Source organism: Ranitomeya imitator, chromosome 2 (genome assembly GCF_032444005.1).
Source record: "Ranitomeya imitator isolate aRanImi1 chromosome 2, aRanImi1.pri, whole genome shotgun sequence".
NCBI classification, from domain to species: Eukaryota; Metazoa; Chordata; class Amphibia; order Anura; family Dendrobatidae; genus Ranitomeya; species Ranitomeya imitator.
The window spans coordinates 120,050,048-120,067,507 of NC_091283.1; positions in this window are offsets into that span (position 1 = coordinate 120,050,048).

The following is a 17,460-nucleotide window of genomic DNA, read 5'->3' on the forward strand; positions in this document are numbered from 1 at the left end:
ATAATTAAATTGCTTTGGAAATTTCTAAGTAAGTTAGAACTATTAAAATTACAGAACGATGGCCAAAATATGCCCATGTTAGCTCTTTCTTATCTTAGCTGCTTTGAATAGCCTTTGTAGTTTTTTTTAATACTTTAAGATAAGATACCCAAATTAAAAAAAGACTGTAGGCTTTAAACTCGGAGTTTCTGTGCAACCTCTAAGTGCAAAAATGTTAACCTTAAAATCAAGAACATACTAAATATATCGACACATGGTAGCTCAAAGAAGTATAACCGTGAAAGCGCACCAACAATGAAACTATTATTTTATGAATTCAGTACCTCTGTGGCCATGTTTTGAACTATGATACAAAATTTAATGTTACCTGTGAAACCAGTAGGTGGCTCTAAGGCACAGTAAGAGAATATTTCTTGAAATACCATACTGAGTATTTGAAGAAAATAAAACAACAGCCTTTTATATACAAAATTGAGAAATGGATGCATTGAATGCAGCAGGTTTGTTTTTTTGTAAAATATTTGATATTACAATAAGTTATCTGTGATTTTATATAGGAATATAGATATTGTGACCTACTACAATTTCCTAAGTTATGAAACTTTAAGAATGTTTTTATGGTATTGACTGTACAAAATGTTATATGTCTAGGAGATTAAATAGTACATTTATTTTACAAATTGAACCCTTTAATGATGGAGGTTTTTGCATTTTGTTTTTTGCTCCCATTCTTCCCAGAGCCATAACTTTTTATTTTTCAGTCAAAATGGCCATGCCAAGGTTTGTTTTTTGCTGAACAAGTTGTACTTTTGAATGCTAAAACTGACCTGTCACTATGATTCTCCAGATCATTAGAGCTCATGGACACCAAACATGTCTAGGTTCTTTTTTAAGTGTGGGAAAAAATACAAACTTTAATAAAAACAATAAAATAATATGGTGTAATTTTCCAAGACCTGTAGCATCTCCAATTTTGTGATTTGGGGATATGTAAGAGCTTATTTTTTGCACAACGGGCTGATTTTTTTATTGATACCATTTTAATGTAGATATGATCATTTGATCACCCATTATTGCATTTTATTTCAATGTAGAGGCGACCAAAATAAACATAATTCTTGTATTTTGAATTTTGTTTCATTTCACCGTTTACCAATCAGGTTAATTCTTTTTTTATATTGATAGATCAGACAATTTTGAACGCAGCGATACCAAATATGTGTATGTTTAATTTTTTGTTATTGTTTTATTTTGAATGGGGCAATGGGGGGGTGGTTTGAACTTTTATATTTTTTTATTTTTTTAATATTTGTCTGATCGGTCTGCTAATATAATAATATTTGTCTAATCGGTCTGCTACATACAGGCGATGACTAGATCGCCTGTATGTAGCAGAAATGCTCACTTGCCATGAGCACCGTCCACTTGGCTGCACTCATAGCAATCTGACTATGACAGCCATAGAGATCTGCTGGAGACCTCTGTTTGTCATGCCAACCCATTGGTGACCCATGATCATGTGACAGTGTCACTAATGGGGGGGATTTCTGGCGCGCTTACTGGAAGTGCTAGTTAAATGACGCTGTCAGAGATTGACAGTGGAATTTAACAGGTTAATAGTTGTGGGTGGATCACAATTCCACCGGCGGCTGTTAGAGGCACATGTCAGCTGTTCAAAACAGCTGACATGTGCTGGGAAAGATGTGGGCTCAGCATCAGAGGGATTCCGACGTGGGCGTACCATTACGCCCAACGTTGGAAAGGGGTTAAATTTAGCTCATCTGTATTAGACACATGTATTAAGCAAAAATGAATAAGACATGTACACAAATCTATTAATAACCATAAGAATAATGCACTCACGTAATAAAAAAATTCATGATTTATAGCATTTGGTCAGCTAATTAAAATGGCAACTAAAAATGCTTAGAATATCACTCTAAGGTGTAGGTATTTCTAAATTATGGTGATTCAGAAGGCCAGAGTATGATGCCATGTAATTAGTTTTTCCTTTATATCACTCTTATTTAGTATTCCAAACTTGAAGCCACCAGTTCCCACCCTAGTCCTGATCTTCTTTCTCCACTATTTTTTGTCTCCCCTTGTGCTGTAGGTCTGTCTCTTCCAAGTTCACCTTTATTATTTAGAGCAATTTTTTCATTATTTAGTATGAGGCACAATAAGATGGATTGCTGCTAATGCTGTACTTCCTGATCTAACTAAATATTACTACTTATTACACAAACTGTGCCTTCATGTCACTATATACTAACTGAATAATACTGCCCTACAGTAAAATAATAATACTGCTATAAAGTTTCTGCAAAAATCATTGCAGTGTGACAGTGACAATGTGCATCAGAAAAATACTGCCATACAGTAACTAAATAAAATAATAATTTTCTCAATGAATAATATCACAGAGTAAAATAACATAAAATCAGAGACAGGTATGAAGGCTTCCTTCAGTTTTTTGCCTTAACAGGTTAACTGAGCAGACTTTTCTGCTTAATCTTGTTGCTCGCCTGTCTTGAAGGATATCATAGACCCACCTCCCTTTGCAGTAGCATACGCCAGGATGCTAAGGTAACCCAATGAACTTCTCTGAAATCATCATCCCAGGCCTTTTAAAGCCCTTTCTACTCCAGGTAAGGTGCTTGCGTATTAAGTGGCATTGACCACAGTTGCTTCAAGTTTATGAGGTATTAGCTGCTACTTCTCTCGGTTCAGCTTCAGTCAGATGTCTGGCATTTCTCTAGCTTCTCCTGGCTTCCATGCTACAGCCAGAGTTATTTCCATGTTCAGTCAAGTTTTCTTGGTGTTATCAACACCTAACACTTAGCAAGTTACCAATTTCTTGCAGCTGTCCTTCATCCTGTTCACACCAAGCCTCTGCAAGCAAAGCTCCAATTTGCCTATACTACTTACACTACACTGCTATTCTTAGATAAACCATTTCTTCACTATAAGTCTTAGTTTGCGTAAATTGCTGCTATTAATGCTTCATCCTGCTGAAAGATCCCAGAATGCAGTTACTACTTCTATTCCTCCTCTGATTTACCATTTCCCTGCTGGAAGATACCACACTGCATTCCTGTGATTAACAGTAACTTGCTGGAAGATACCAGTTTCCTATACAGTCACTGTTGCTTTGTTTATTATCATGGATGGCTTTGCTTCCTCTGTTCTATCTGCTCCATTTGTTTGTCTGCTTACCAAGCTGTTCTCATCTTTTTAGATTTACTTGTCAAGACCATTTCTGCTGCACCATCACCTGCGGTCCATGCTGCTCACCGAGGCCTACAAGTTAGAGAATCTGACTTTTGTATTTTACCTGCCAATTACTTCTGCAAATGCTGCAAGCTATTAGGCCTTATTTTGTGTCAGCACCTTACAAAGAAAGTTTTTTTTCCAATAAACAGAGCTCAACATTTTGTCTCAAATAAAGTCTCAAATAAAGTGGCATACAGATTTTTTATTTTAACCCCTTTAACACCAAGGGTGGTTTGCATGTTATGGACCGGGCCAATTTTTACAATTCTGACCACTGTCCTTTTATGAGGTTATAACTCTGGAACGCTTCAACGGATCCTGGTGATTCTGACACTGTTTTCTCGTGACATAATGGACTTCATGATAGTGGTAAAATTTCTTTGATATTACCTGCGTTTGTTTGTGAAAAAAATGGAAATTTGGCGAAAATTTTGAAAATTTTGCAATTTTCCAACTTTGAATTTTTATGCAATTAAATCACAGAGATATGTCACACAAAATACTTAATAAGTAACATTTCCCACATGTCTACTTTACATCAGCACAATTTTGGAACCAAATTTTTTTTTTGTTAGAGAGTTATAAGGGTTAAAAGTTGACCAGCAATTTCCCATTTTTACAACACCATTTTTTTTTAGGGACCACATCTCATTTGAAGTAATTTTGAGGGGTCTATATGATAGAAAATACCCAAGTGTGACACCATTCTAAAAACTGCACGCCTCAAGGTGCTCAAAACCACATTCAAGAAGATTATTAACCCTTCAGGTGTTTCACAGGAATTTTTGGAATGTTTAAATAAAAATGAACATTTAACTTTTTTTCACAAAAAATTAACTTCAGCTCCAATTTGTTTTATTTTACCAAGGGTAACAGGAGAAAATGGACCCCAAACTTTGTTGTACAATTTGTCCTGAGTACGCCGATACCCCACATGTGGGGGTAAACCACTGTTTTGGCGCACGACAGAGCTTGGAAGCGAAGGAGCGCCATTTGACTTTTCAATGCAAAATTGACTGGAATTGAGATGGGACGCCATGTTGCGTTTGGAGAGCCACTGATGTGCCTAAACATTGAAACCCCCCACAAGTGACACCATTTTGGAAAGTAGACCCCCTAAAGAACTTATCTAGAGGTGTGGTGAGCACTTTGACCCACCAAGTGCTTCACAGAAGTTTATAATGCAGAACCGTAAAAATAAAAAAACTTTTTTTTTCACAAAAATTATCTTTTCTCCCCCAATTTTTTATTTTCCCAAGGGTAAGAGAAGAAATTTGACCCCAAAAGTTGTTGTACAATTTGTCCTGAGTGCGCTGATAACCCATATGTGGGGGGGGGAAACCACCGTTTGGGCGCATGGGAGGGCTCGGAAGGGAAGGAGCGCCATTTGGAATGCAGACTTAGATGGAATGGTCTGCAGGCGTCACATTGCGTTTGCAGAGCCCCTAATGTACCTAAACAGTAGAAACCCCCCACAAGTGACACCATTTTGGAAAGTAGACCCCCTAAGGGACTCATCTAGATGTGATGTGAGAGCTTTGAACCCCAAAGTGTTTCACTACAGTTTATAACGCAGAGCCACACAAACAAAAAATATTTTTTTTTTCCACAAAAATTATTTTTTAGCCCCCAGTTTTGTATTTTTCCAAGGGTAACAGGAGAAATTGGACCCTAAATATTGTTGTCCAATATTTTGGAAAGTAGACCCCGTAAGGAACTCATCTAGATGTGATGTGAGAGCTTTGAACCCCAAAGTGTTTCACTACAGTTTATAACGCAGAGCCACGCAAATAAAAAATATTTTTTTTTCCACAAAAATTATTTTTTAGCCCCCAGTTTTGTATTTTTCCAAGGGTAACAGGAGAAATTGGACCCTAAATATTGTTGTCCAATATTTTGGAAAGTAGACCCCCTAAGGAACTCATCTAGATGTGATGTGAGAGCTTTGAACCCCAAAGTGTTTCACTACAGTTTATAACGCAGAGCCACGCAAATAAAAAATATATTTTTTTCCACAAAAATAATTTTTTAGCCCCTAGTTTTGTATTTTCCCGAGGGTATCAGGAGAAATTGAACCCCGAAAGTTGTTGTCCAATTTGTCTTGAGTACGCTGATACCACATATGTGTAGGGGAACTATCGTTTGGGCGCATGGGAGGGCTCGGAAGGGAAGGAGCACCATTTGGAATGCAGACTTAGATGGAATAGTCTGCAGGCGTCACATTGCGTTTGCAGAGCCCCTAATGTACCTAAACAGTAGAAACCCCCCACAAGTGACCCCATATTGGAAACTAGACCCCACAAGGAACTTATCTAGATATGTTGTAAGAACTTTGAACCCCCAAGTGTTTCACTACTGTTTATAACGCAGAGCCGCGAAAATAAAAAATCCTGTTTTTTCCCACAAAAATTATTTTTTAGCCCCCAGTTTTGTATTTTCCCGAGGGTAACAGGAGAAATTGGACCCCAAAAGTTGTTGTCCAATTTGTCCTGAGTACGCTGATACCCCATATGTTGGGGTAAACCCCTGTTTGGGCACACGGGAGAGCTCGGAAGGGAAGGAGCACTGTTTTACTTTTTCAACGCAGAATTGGCTGGAATTGAGATCGTACGCCATGTCGCGTTTGGAGAGCCCCTGATGTGCCTAAACAGTGGAAATCCCCCAATTATAACTGAAACCCTAATCCAAACACACCCCTAACCCTAATCCCAATGGTAACCCTAACCCCACCTCTAACCCAGACACACCCCTAACCCTAATCCCAATCCTATTCCCAACTGTAAATGTAATCCAAACTCTAACCCTAACTTTAGCCCCAACCCTAACCCTAACTTTAGCCCCAACCCTAACTGTAGCCTTAACCCTAGCCCCAACCCTAACCCTAGCCCTAATCCTAGCACTAACCCTAGCCCCAACCCTAACCCTAGCCCTAGCCCTAACCCTAATGGGAAAATGGAAATAAATACATTTTTTTTATTTTTTTATTTTTCCCTAACTAAGGGGGTGATGAAGGGGGTTTGATTTACTTTTATAGCGGGTTTTTTAGCGGATTTTTATGATTGGCAGCCGTCACACACTGAAAGACGCTTTTTATTGCAAAAAATATTTTTTGCGTTACCACATTTTGAGAGCTATAATTTTTCCATATTTTGGTCCACAGAGTTATGTGAGGTCTTGTTGTTTGCAGGACGAGTTGATGTTTTTATTGGTAACATTTTCGGGCACGTGACATTTTTTGATCACTTTTTATTCCGATTTTTGTGAGGCAGAATGACCAAAAACCAGCTATTCATGAATTTCTTTTGGGGGAGGCGTTTGTACCGTTCCGCGTTTGGTAAAATTGACAAAGCAGTTTTATTCTTTGGGTCAGTACGATTACAGTGATACCTCATTTATATCATTTTTTTATGTTTTGGTGCTTTTATGCGATAAAAACTATTTTATAGAAAAAATAATTATTTTTGCATCGCTTTATTCTGAGGACTATAACTTTTTTATTTTTTTGCTGATGATGCTGTATGGTGGCTCGTTTTTTGCGGGACAAGATGTCACTTTCAGCAGTACCATGGTTATTTATATCTGTCTTTTTGATCGTGTGTTATTCCACTTTTTGTTCGGCGGTATGATAATAAAGCGTTGTTTTTTGCCTCGTTTTTGTTTTTTTTCTTACGGTGTTTACTGAAGGGGTTAACTAGTGGGACAGTTATATAGGTTGGGTCGTTACGGACGCGGCGATGCTAAATATGTGTACTTTTATTGTTTTTTTTTTATTTAGATAAAGAAATGTATTTATGGGAATAATATATATTTTTTTTCATTATTTAGGAATTTTTTTTTTTTTTTACACGTGTGGAAATTTTTTTAAAAACTTTTTTACTTTGTCCCAGGGGGGGACATCACACGTCGGTGATCTGACAGTTTGCACAGCACTCTGTCAGATCACCGATCTGACTTACAGCGCTGCAGGCTTACCAAGCGCCTGCTCTGAGCAGGCACTTGGTAAGCCACCTCCCTCCCTGGAGGACCCGGATTCCATGGCCATCTTGGATCCGGGCCTGGAGCAGGGAGGGAGGTAAGGAGACCCTCGCAGCAACGCGATCACATCGTGTTGCTGCGGGGGGCTCAGGGAAGCATGCAGGTAGCCCCCTCCCTGCGCGATGCTTCCCTATACCGCCGACACACCGTGATCATGTTTGATCGCGGTGTGCCGGGGGTTAATGTGCCGGGGGCGGTCCGTGACCACTCCTGCACATAGCGCCGGATGTCAGCTAGGCAGCTGACACCCGGCCGCGCTCCACCCATGAGCGCGGCCGATCACGCTGGACGTACTATTCCATCCTTGGGAATTAGGGCCCACCCCACATGGATGGAATAGTACATCCAGTGGCAGAAAGGGGTTAATAAAGCCAGACTTTTTGATACATAAATTTTGTAAGTTGTGTTGTCTTACATACACAGTGCTGCTTAGGAAGGACGCTTACCTCTCTCCTTATCTAGATCGTAAGTGCCTGGACAAGTGGTTTATGCTGCTCAGATATGAAGTGGTCTTTATTTAACCTAATTATGATTTATAGTACATATGGTAATCATTTATGGTACTTAGTTATGCATATAAGGCAGGGTTGAAGTGGGGACAGTGTGGTGGTTATAGTTCATAAGAGGGGATGGAATTAAGCTTATAAGTCATATGGGGTCATGGTCTGCTATAGTTCATGAGGGGATATTATTGTAGTTATAGTTCATAAGGATGGACAGTGTAGTGGTTACAGTTAATAAGGGCAGTCAATGTGGCAGTTATAGATCATAAGGGGGACAGCAGAGAATATTGTTCATCAGATTGTGAACATTGCAAGCTGTGTAGAAGTTATAGTTCATAAGGGACAACAGTGTGTTAATTATAATTTATAAAAGCGGACAGTGTGGAAGTTATAGCTATTTAAGTTGGATAGTGTGGAGGTTATATTTCATAAGGGACAATGGTATGGCAGCTATACTTCAAGAGGGAGGATAGTGTTATTGTTACAATGAAGAAGGGAGGACAGCGTGGCTTTTATAGTTCATAAGGGAGGACAATGAGACTATTATAGTTCATAAGAGGGGACAGTGTGGCAGTTGTAGTTCATAAGGAGGCAGTGTGGCATTTATAGTTCAAAATGGAGGACAGTGTGGCTTGCATTGTTCATAAGATAGAGTGATGGTTGAACTTCATAAGGAGGCAATGCAGAAATTATAGTTCATAATGGAGGACAGTTTGGTTGTTATAGTTCACAGTTGAGGAAAGTGTGGAGGTTATAGTTCATCAAGGAGGACAGTGCGGTTATTGCAGTTCATAAAGTAGTATGGTTAGTGTTTATAGTTCATAAGAGAGGACAGTGTAGTCATAAGGGTTGATATATTGTATAGGAGAGAACAGTGTGAAACAATGTACCATAATAGGGACAGTGTTGGAGGCATATCTTGTGCAGGGAGCACAGTGAGGCAACTATTTATTCAGGGACACCGCAGGGGCAAATGTTTATATCCAGGGGAATTATATTGACACTTATTTTTAATGGCATCATGTTGGGATGTGCTACTGAAGCCCATAGAAGAGGGAAGTCTGTAGTGAAGAGCTGTGAAAGTCAAAATTCACCATAGCATTGGGGCCAGATGGAGAAAAAATGGATGATACTTGGGTATAAATATTTATTTGTGATACTGCCTGTTTTCAATAATGTGGTACGTAGTCTGAAGATGGCTAGTTACAACAAATCCAAGTATCTGTTTGCCATTGCTAATGATGACACACTGCGAGTTTTAAGTTCACTTGATACAAATATATATTGTGAAGGCTGAGCTGACATTGCACTTTATTGCTGTACTAAGCTTGTTGCTGTATTCATGTTCTGATGTTGGTGCTGGTAATGTTTTCCTGTACTGATGGTGGTCATGATGCTGAATTACTGTAGTGCTTATAACTCTGGTGCTGTATTCATGCATTAATAATGATTCAGGTGCTGTATTAATGTAATGATTACAGTTCTGGTGATGTATTCCTGTACTGATGGTAATGATAATGTACTTCTCTCAGGTAATATATGGTACTTACATAGTGATTTTGATTCTAATACTGTATTCATGCACTGATGATGGTTCTGGTGATTTACTCATCCACTGATGGTGATTCCAGTGTTGTAATCATGTATTCATATACTGATGGTGATTTTGGTGCTGTGTTCATGAACTGATGGTTATGATTGTGGTAATGTATTCTTGTCCTGATGGTGGTTCTCAGGGGGTCAATACTTTTGCAAGCCACTGTATGTTACAATATGTACAACGTTTTCCAAATTAATAGGCAAATTAGATTTAAGTGTCATAAAGATTTAATTGTTTTGTTTTTCAAATAAACTCATGGATGGTATTGTGTCTCAGGGCTCAATGGATCACTGAAATCAATCTTGAACACATGTGATAATTAGTTTTCCAGGTGATTCTAATAAAAGGAAAACTACTTAAAAATGATGTTCCACATTATTAAGCAGGCCACAGTTTTCAAGTAACATGGGAAAGAAATTGGATCTCTCTGCTGCCGAAAAGCATCAAATAGTGCAATGCCTTGGTCAAGGGATGAAAACATTAGATATTTCCCAAAAACTTAAGCGTGATCATCATATTGTTAATAGATTTGTGGCTGAATCTGACCACAGACGTGTTCATGCTGATAAAGGCATAATGAGGAAGGTTTCTGCCAGGCAAGTTCATCGGATTAAGAGAGCAGCTGCTAAAAAGCCATTACAAACCAGCAAACAGATATTTGAAGCTGCTGGTGCCTCTGGAGTCCCTCAAACCTCAAGGTGTAGGCTTGCTTTGGTTCATAAACCTACTATTTGGCCTCTCCTAAACAGTGTTCACAAGCCGAAACGGTTGCAGTGGGCCCAGACATACATGAAGACTAACTTTCAAACAGTCTTGTTTACTGATGAGTGTCGAGCAACCCTGGATGGTCCAGATGGATGGAGTAGTGGATGGTTAGTGGATGCCCACCATGTCCCAACAAGGCTGCGACGTCAGCAAGGAGGTGGAGGAGTCATGTTTTTGGCACGAATCATGGGGAAACAGCTGGTAGGGCCCTTTTAAGGTTCCTGAAGGTGTGAAAATGACCTATGCAAAGTATATAGAGTTTCTGACTGACAACTTTCTTCCATGGTATAAAAAGCAGAAACGTGCCTTCAGGAGCAAAATCATCTTCATGCATGACAATGCACCATCTCATGCTGCAAAGAATACCTCTGAGTCATTGGCTGCTATGGGCATAAAAGGAGATAACCTCATGGTGTGGCCACCATCTTCCCCTGACCTCAACCCTATCGAGAACCTTTGTAGTATCGGCAAGCAAAAGATCTATGAGGATGGGAGGCAGTTCATATCAAAACAGCAGCTCTGGGAGGCTATTCTGACTTCATGCAAAGAAATACAAGCAGAAACTCTCCAAAAACTCACAGGTTCAATGGATGCAAGAATTGTGAAGGTGATATCAAAGAAGGGTTCATATGGTAACATGTAACTTGGCCTGTTAGGGTGTTTTGGAGTTAAATAGCTTTTTTATTTAGTGAATGTGACCTCCTAATGCTGCAAATTCCACAAATGAGCATTTTCAGTTCTTTAAAACATATCAAATGTTTAGAAATTCTTTTGTGCCTAATAATTTGGAACAGCATTTTGAGTTTTTATTCATTTTGGAGATTATACTGTTATCATTGGGAGGTTTCTTCAATAAAATTCGAGGTATACTGTTAGGGCTAGCGGAACGCACCAAATAATACGACAGATAGAGTATGGTGCGTTTGCAGCCCGGGGTCCACCGTGCAGAGATGGAACCTGCTGCCAAGTAATGACGGACTATATGGCGGTACTCATAAGTATACACACGTGGGTTAAACTTCACCCAGCGTGAAGGAAGCGATCCTGTTGCGTCACAGGACCGCGGTACCGCACATAGAGCGCGAGCAAGTAGTCAGCGAACTCAACCCCAAGTAGGATTGAAGTCCGATTAGACCCTTGCTGGCACAACACCGCAACTGGGTGTGTAACGAAACTATATCACAATATTAAGGCACAAGAGTGCATGCAGTGCCGCACTGACGAATGCCACTAACCACCCAGGCTTGGGTAAGGAAAGCACAGAGGAAGTGCACGGCGCCGTACTGGCGGTCACAGCAACTGGACGCTGTAATGTGTGATTCGTGCAGTAGGATAAGTCGGGCGCTAGATAGCAGCCATACACCTTCCGCGAACAGACATTCAATAGGGTAGGGGTATCCAAGGACGACTTGCACTTACAACATACACACATTAACAATTGTACACTAGCGCATGGCCGTGCGGTCATGCGCAGTTTATATAGCTGCAGCACAGGAAGTGGCCACAGAAACTTTGCCCTTCCATAACCTGCCAAGAGGACCAATGGAATGTGCTGCAGAGCCTGAGCACATGACCCTCGATCTCCAACGGGAGATCTTGCCCTGGGCATGCTCAGTGTGTGTAGACAAGGACTTAGTCCCAGAGAAGTCCGCTCGCTGCTGACCAGCACTGGCTTTAATGGCAGAAGCTGAAGAAGCAGCAGTAACTCTCTGTACAGAGTGAGACTGAGCAAGATGCTGGGACCGACGTCCCTGCTGAGCAGGCTCCACTGCGGCTGGATAAGAATGGGAAACCGCAGCGGAGATGGCTCGAGATCCCCCTGTGCAGAAGCGGGACTCGAGACCTAACATTACCCCCCCTCCTAGGGCCCCCCCCTCCTTGGGCCTCCCTACGCTCGAAGGCAGAAATGAGTTGCGGGGACCGAATGTTTTCAGCAGGCTCCCATGACCTGTCCTCTGGGCCATAACCCTTCCAATCCACCAGATAGAACTTTTTGCCGTGTACCACCTTGCACCCCAAAATAGCGTTCACCTCGTAATCGTCCGTAGACGAACTCGATGTCCCGGCAGATGACTCGGAAAACCGGGACATGTACACGGGTTTCAAGAGGGACACATGAAAGGTGTCGGTGATACCCAAGCGTGGAGGAAGAGCCAAACGGTAGACCACAGGATTATCCCGTTCGAGAACCTTGAAGGAACCCAAGTAGCGAGGAGCAAACTTAGTGGACTCAACTCGCAGCCTGATGTTACGGGCGGAGAGCCACACCAAGTCGCCAGGAGCAAAGGTCGGAGCGGGGCGTCGATGAACATCGGCGGAGGACCTCATTCTCTCCTTGGAGGCCCGAATGGCATCCTGCGTGCGATCCCAAATGTCCCGTGCCTCCACAGCCCAGTCTGCCACCCTGGAGTCAGCGGAAGACACAGGCATGGGCACAGGAACACGTGGATGCTGGCCGTAATTTAGGAGGAATGGAGTCTGACCGGTGGAGTCGGCTACGGCATTGTTAAGTGCAAACTCTGCCCACGGTAGCAACGATGCCCAGTCATCCTGCCTGGCAGAAACAAAATGTCGTAAATATGTGACCAAGGTCTGGTTGGCCCTCTCTACCAACCCATTCGTCTCGGGATGATATGCCGAAGAGAGATTCAACTCAATACTGAGTAGACGACAAAGCTCTCTCCAGAATCGAGACGCAAACTGGGGACCCCGGTCACTAACAATTTTGTCTGGCATACCGTGTAGGCGAAAGATATGCTTAACGAACAAGACAGCCAACGCCCGTGCAGAAGGTAGCCGTGGAAGAGGCACCAAGTGCACCATTTTGGAAAAATGGTCGGTGATCACCCAGATAATGGTGCAATTACGAGACTTGGGTAAGCCCACCACAAAGTCCATCCCGACCATCTCCCAGGGCCTGTCCGCCACCGGCAGAGGATAAAGCAAACCAGATGGCCGTTGCCGAGGAGTCTTGTTCTTGGCGCAAGAGACACACGCCCGAACATACTCTGCGACATCACGAGCCATATGCGGCCACCAGTATGTCCTCGCCAGTAACTCAGATGTCCTTTTGGTACCAAAATGTCCACCCACCCTGGACGAGTGTGCCCAAGAGAGAACCTCCGGTCGCAAACTGGATGAAACAAAAGTCTTGCCCGGGGGCACAGACTCTAGCGAAACCGGGGCCACAGTTCTCAAGCTCTCGGTGGGGACAATAAGCCGAGGCTCCTCCTCCTCCTCCGCAGATGACACAACGGAGCGAGAGAGAGCGTCGGCCCGAATGTTCTTCTCCCCAGAAAGAAAATGGAGGGTGAAATGAAACCGGGAGAAGAATAAGGACCATCTGGCCTGGCGAGAATTCAACCGCTGGGCTGTCTGCAGGTACACCAAATTTTTATGGTCTGTGAAGACTTGGAAGGGAAAACGTGCTCCCTCCAAGAGATGTCTCCACTCCGAGAAAGCCAACTTCATGGCTAGCAACTCCCTGTCCCCGATGGAATAATTCCTCTCTGCTGGTTAAAAGGTCTTGGAGAAAAAGAAGCAGGGATGCTTCTGACCTTGAGCATCCTTTTGGAAGAGGACTGCTCCAGCACCAACAGAAGAGGCATCCACCTCCATGATAAATGGCTTATCAACATCGGGGCGATGTAGGATGGGAGCGCTAGCGAAGTGTGACTTTATAGAGTTAAAGGCCTTGGAGACCTTCTCAGACCACAATTTGGGATTTGCCCCCTTCTTGGTGAGGGCAACCAAGGGAGCTACCAAAGTTGAGAAGTGCGGAATGAACTGGCGATAATAATTAATGAACCTCATAAAGCGCTGCACCGCTTTAAGAGAATGGGGTTCCTGCCAGTCCATCACAGCCTGTAGTTTGGCAGGATCCATAGCCAATCCCTGGGCAGAGATGATGTAGCCCAGGAAAGGTAAGGACTCCTGTTTAAACATACACTTCTCCAACTTGGCATATAGGGAGTTTGCCCGTAGGAGGTCGAAGACTTTGCAAACATCTCTCCGGTGGGAGTCAATATCTGGAGAGTAGATGAGAATATCATCCAGATAGACTACGACCGAGGTGGAAAGCATATCCCGGAAGATATCGTTCACAAAGTCCTGGAAAGCGGCTGGAGAATTACAGAGCCCGAAGGGCATCACCAAATATTCAAAGTGCCCATCCCTGGTGTTAAAAGCCGTCTTCCATTCGTCCCCCTCACGGATGCGAATCAGGTTGTAAGCACCCCGCAGATCTAGTTTAGTAAATACCCTTGCCCCCGAAGCCTATCGAAGAGCTCAGATATCAAGGGCAAAGGATACTTATTTTTAACGGTGATGGCATTAAGACCCCTGTAGTCTATGCATGGACACAATTCCCCATTCTTCTTCTGCACGAAGAAGAACCCTGCCCCAGCAGGTGACACTGACTTCCTAATGAATCCTCTTGCCAGATTTTCCTGGATGTACTGTGACATTGCCTCCATCTCCGGGAGAGATAGCGGATAGACTCGACCCCGGGGAGGCTCAGCACCAGGCAAGAGATCAATAGGACAGTCATAGGGGCGATGGGGCGGAAGGATCTCCGCCGCCTTTTTGGAGAACACGTCTGCATAAGACCAATACTGCTTGGGGAGAGAGGAAAGATCTACGGGTACCTCAGTAGTAGCAACCTGAACGCACTCCCTCTGACACCTACCCCCACAAGATTCGCCCCATCCCAGGATTCTGCCAGAGGACCACTCGATATGAGGAGAGTGGTACCGTAGCCAAGGTATTCCCAACAGGACCTCATCAATTCCCTCAGGAATGACAAGCAGAGATATAATCTCCTGATGAGATGGCGACATGGACAGAGTAAAAGGGATGGTCTGGTGTGTTATCTGTGAGGGCAGTGTCGACCCATTCACCACTCGTACCGTTACTGGTTGAGCTAGCATAACCAGGGGTATTGCATGACGTTGGGCGAAGGCAGAAGACATAAAATTCCCCTCCGTCCCAGAATCCACGCAGAGCTCTACCGAGTGGGAGAATGAGCCTATAGTAATTGTCCCCTTAAAGGACAATTTAGAGGCAAATGTCGCCGTGTCTAGTGTACCTCCACCTACTAACACTAGACGCTGACGTTTCCTCGACCGCTGAGAACATCTGGTGGCTAGATGTCCTGACTGCTGGCAAACATGACAGACCTTGAGTGCACAAGCAGTCCGGGACTTAGATCCCGCTTGTGACACTTCCCTGGCCTCATGTGACTCAGGAAGCAGGACCGGAGATTCCAGAGGTTTGGTGAAGGTAGGAGCCAGCCGAAACCTCTGCCTACACTGGGCTCGCTCTAACCTCCGCTCGTTAAAACGGAGGTCAATTCGAGTGGAGACAGTTATTAACTCCTCCAGTGTGGCAGGAATCTCCCTAGTGGCCAGAGCGTCCTTAACGTGGTCAGCCAGGCCCCTCCAAAATATGGGGATAAGAGCTTTATCTGACCAATCCAGCTCAGAAGCTAAAGTGCGGAATTGGACGGCAAAATGACTGACCAAGGACTCACCCTGAGTTAATGCCAGCATTTGGAGCGCAGTATCATGGGTGACTTGAGGTCCTAAAAAGACCTGTTTCAGAGTGCTCAGAAACAGCGGAGCACTCTGCACCACATGATCGCCACGCTCCCACAGCGGCGTAGCCCATTCCAACGCCCTGTCTGACAAGAGAGACACTATAAATCCCACCTTAGCCCGCTCTGTGGGAAAACGTGCAGCCAGGAGCTCGAGGTGAATAGAGCACTGACTCACAAATCCCCTACAAAATTTGCTATCACCAGAAAATTTTTCTGGCAGCGGGAGGCGAGAAAATGTCGGAGCAGGGGTGGCAATGGACAGGGTTGCTGCAGCCACGCTAGCAGCCTGTACAGCAACTGCGGTAACATCCACAGCTGAGGTTGCGCTCTCAAGAGCCGCCAACCTACCCTCCAGCTGCTGGATATACAGCAAGGATTGCTGTTTGTCCGTCATTACTAGCCAGACCCTGGCGCTAGTGTAATGTTAGGGCTAGCGGAACACACCAAATAATAAGACAGATAGAGTATGGTGCGTTCGCAGCCCGGGGTCCACCGTGCAGAGATGGAACCTGCTGCCAAGTAATGACGGACTATATGGCGGTACTCATAAGTATACACACGTGGGTTAAACTTCACCCAGCGTGAAGGAAGCGATCCTGTTGCGTCACAGGACCGCGGTACCGCACATAGAGCGCGAGCAAGTAGTCAGCGAACTCAAACCCAAGTAGGATTGAAGTCCGATTAGACCCTTGCTGGCACAACACCGCAACTGGGTGTGTAACGAAACTATATCACAATATTAAGGCACAAGAGTGCATGCGGTGCCGCACTGACGAACGCCACTAACCACCCAGGCTTGGGTAAGGAAAGCACAGAGGAAGTGCACGGCGCCGTACTGGCGGTCACAGCAACTGGACGCTGTAATGTGTGATTCGTGCAGTAGGATAAGTCGGGCGCTAGATAGCAGCCATACACCTTCCACGAACAGACATTCAATAGGGTAGGGGTATCCAAGGACGACTTGCACTCACAACATACACACATTAACAATTGTACACTAGCGCATGGCCGTGCGGTCATGCGCAGTTTATATAGCTGCAGCACAGGAAGTGTCCACAGAAACTTTGCCCTTCCAAGACCTGCCAAGAGGACCAATGGAATGTGCTGCAGAGCCTGAGCACATGACCCTCGATCTCCAACGGGAGATCTTGCCCTGGGCATGCTCAGTGTGTGCAGACAAGGACTTAGTCCCAGAGAAGTCAGCTCGCTGCTGACCAGCACTGGCTTTAATGGCAGAAGCTGAAGAAGCAGCAGTAACTCTCTGTACAGAGTGAGACTGAGCAAGACGCTGGGACCGACGTCCCTGCTGAGCAGGCTCCACTGCGGCTGGATAAGAATGGGAGACCGCAGCGGAGATGGCTCGAGATTCCCCCTGTGCAGAAGCGGGAACTCGAGACCTAACATATACTCTAACGGGGGATGACTTTTATTAGACTGACTGTCATTTGCACCGACCATTTAGGAAAATCCGAGAAAAATATCATTTGCATAATAATTTGGAACATGGTGTATGTGTGAGGAGGTAAACAGATATTGGATTACATTTCTAATCTACTATGAAAAACTTGCAAGGAGTTAATGACTGATACTGATATAAAGGACTGGTGCACATGACCAATTTTATAGGAAGAGTGCTATCCATGGTTTTAATCGATACCACTCATACCCATGCTATTCTATGGGACCGT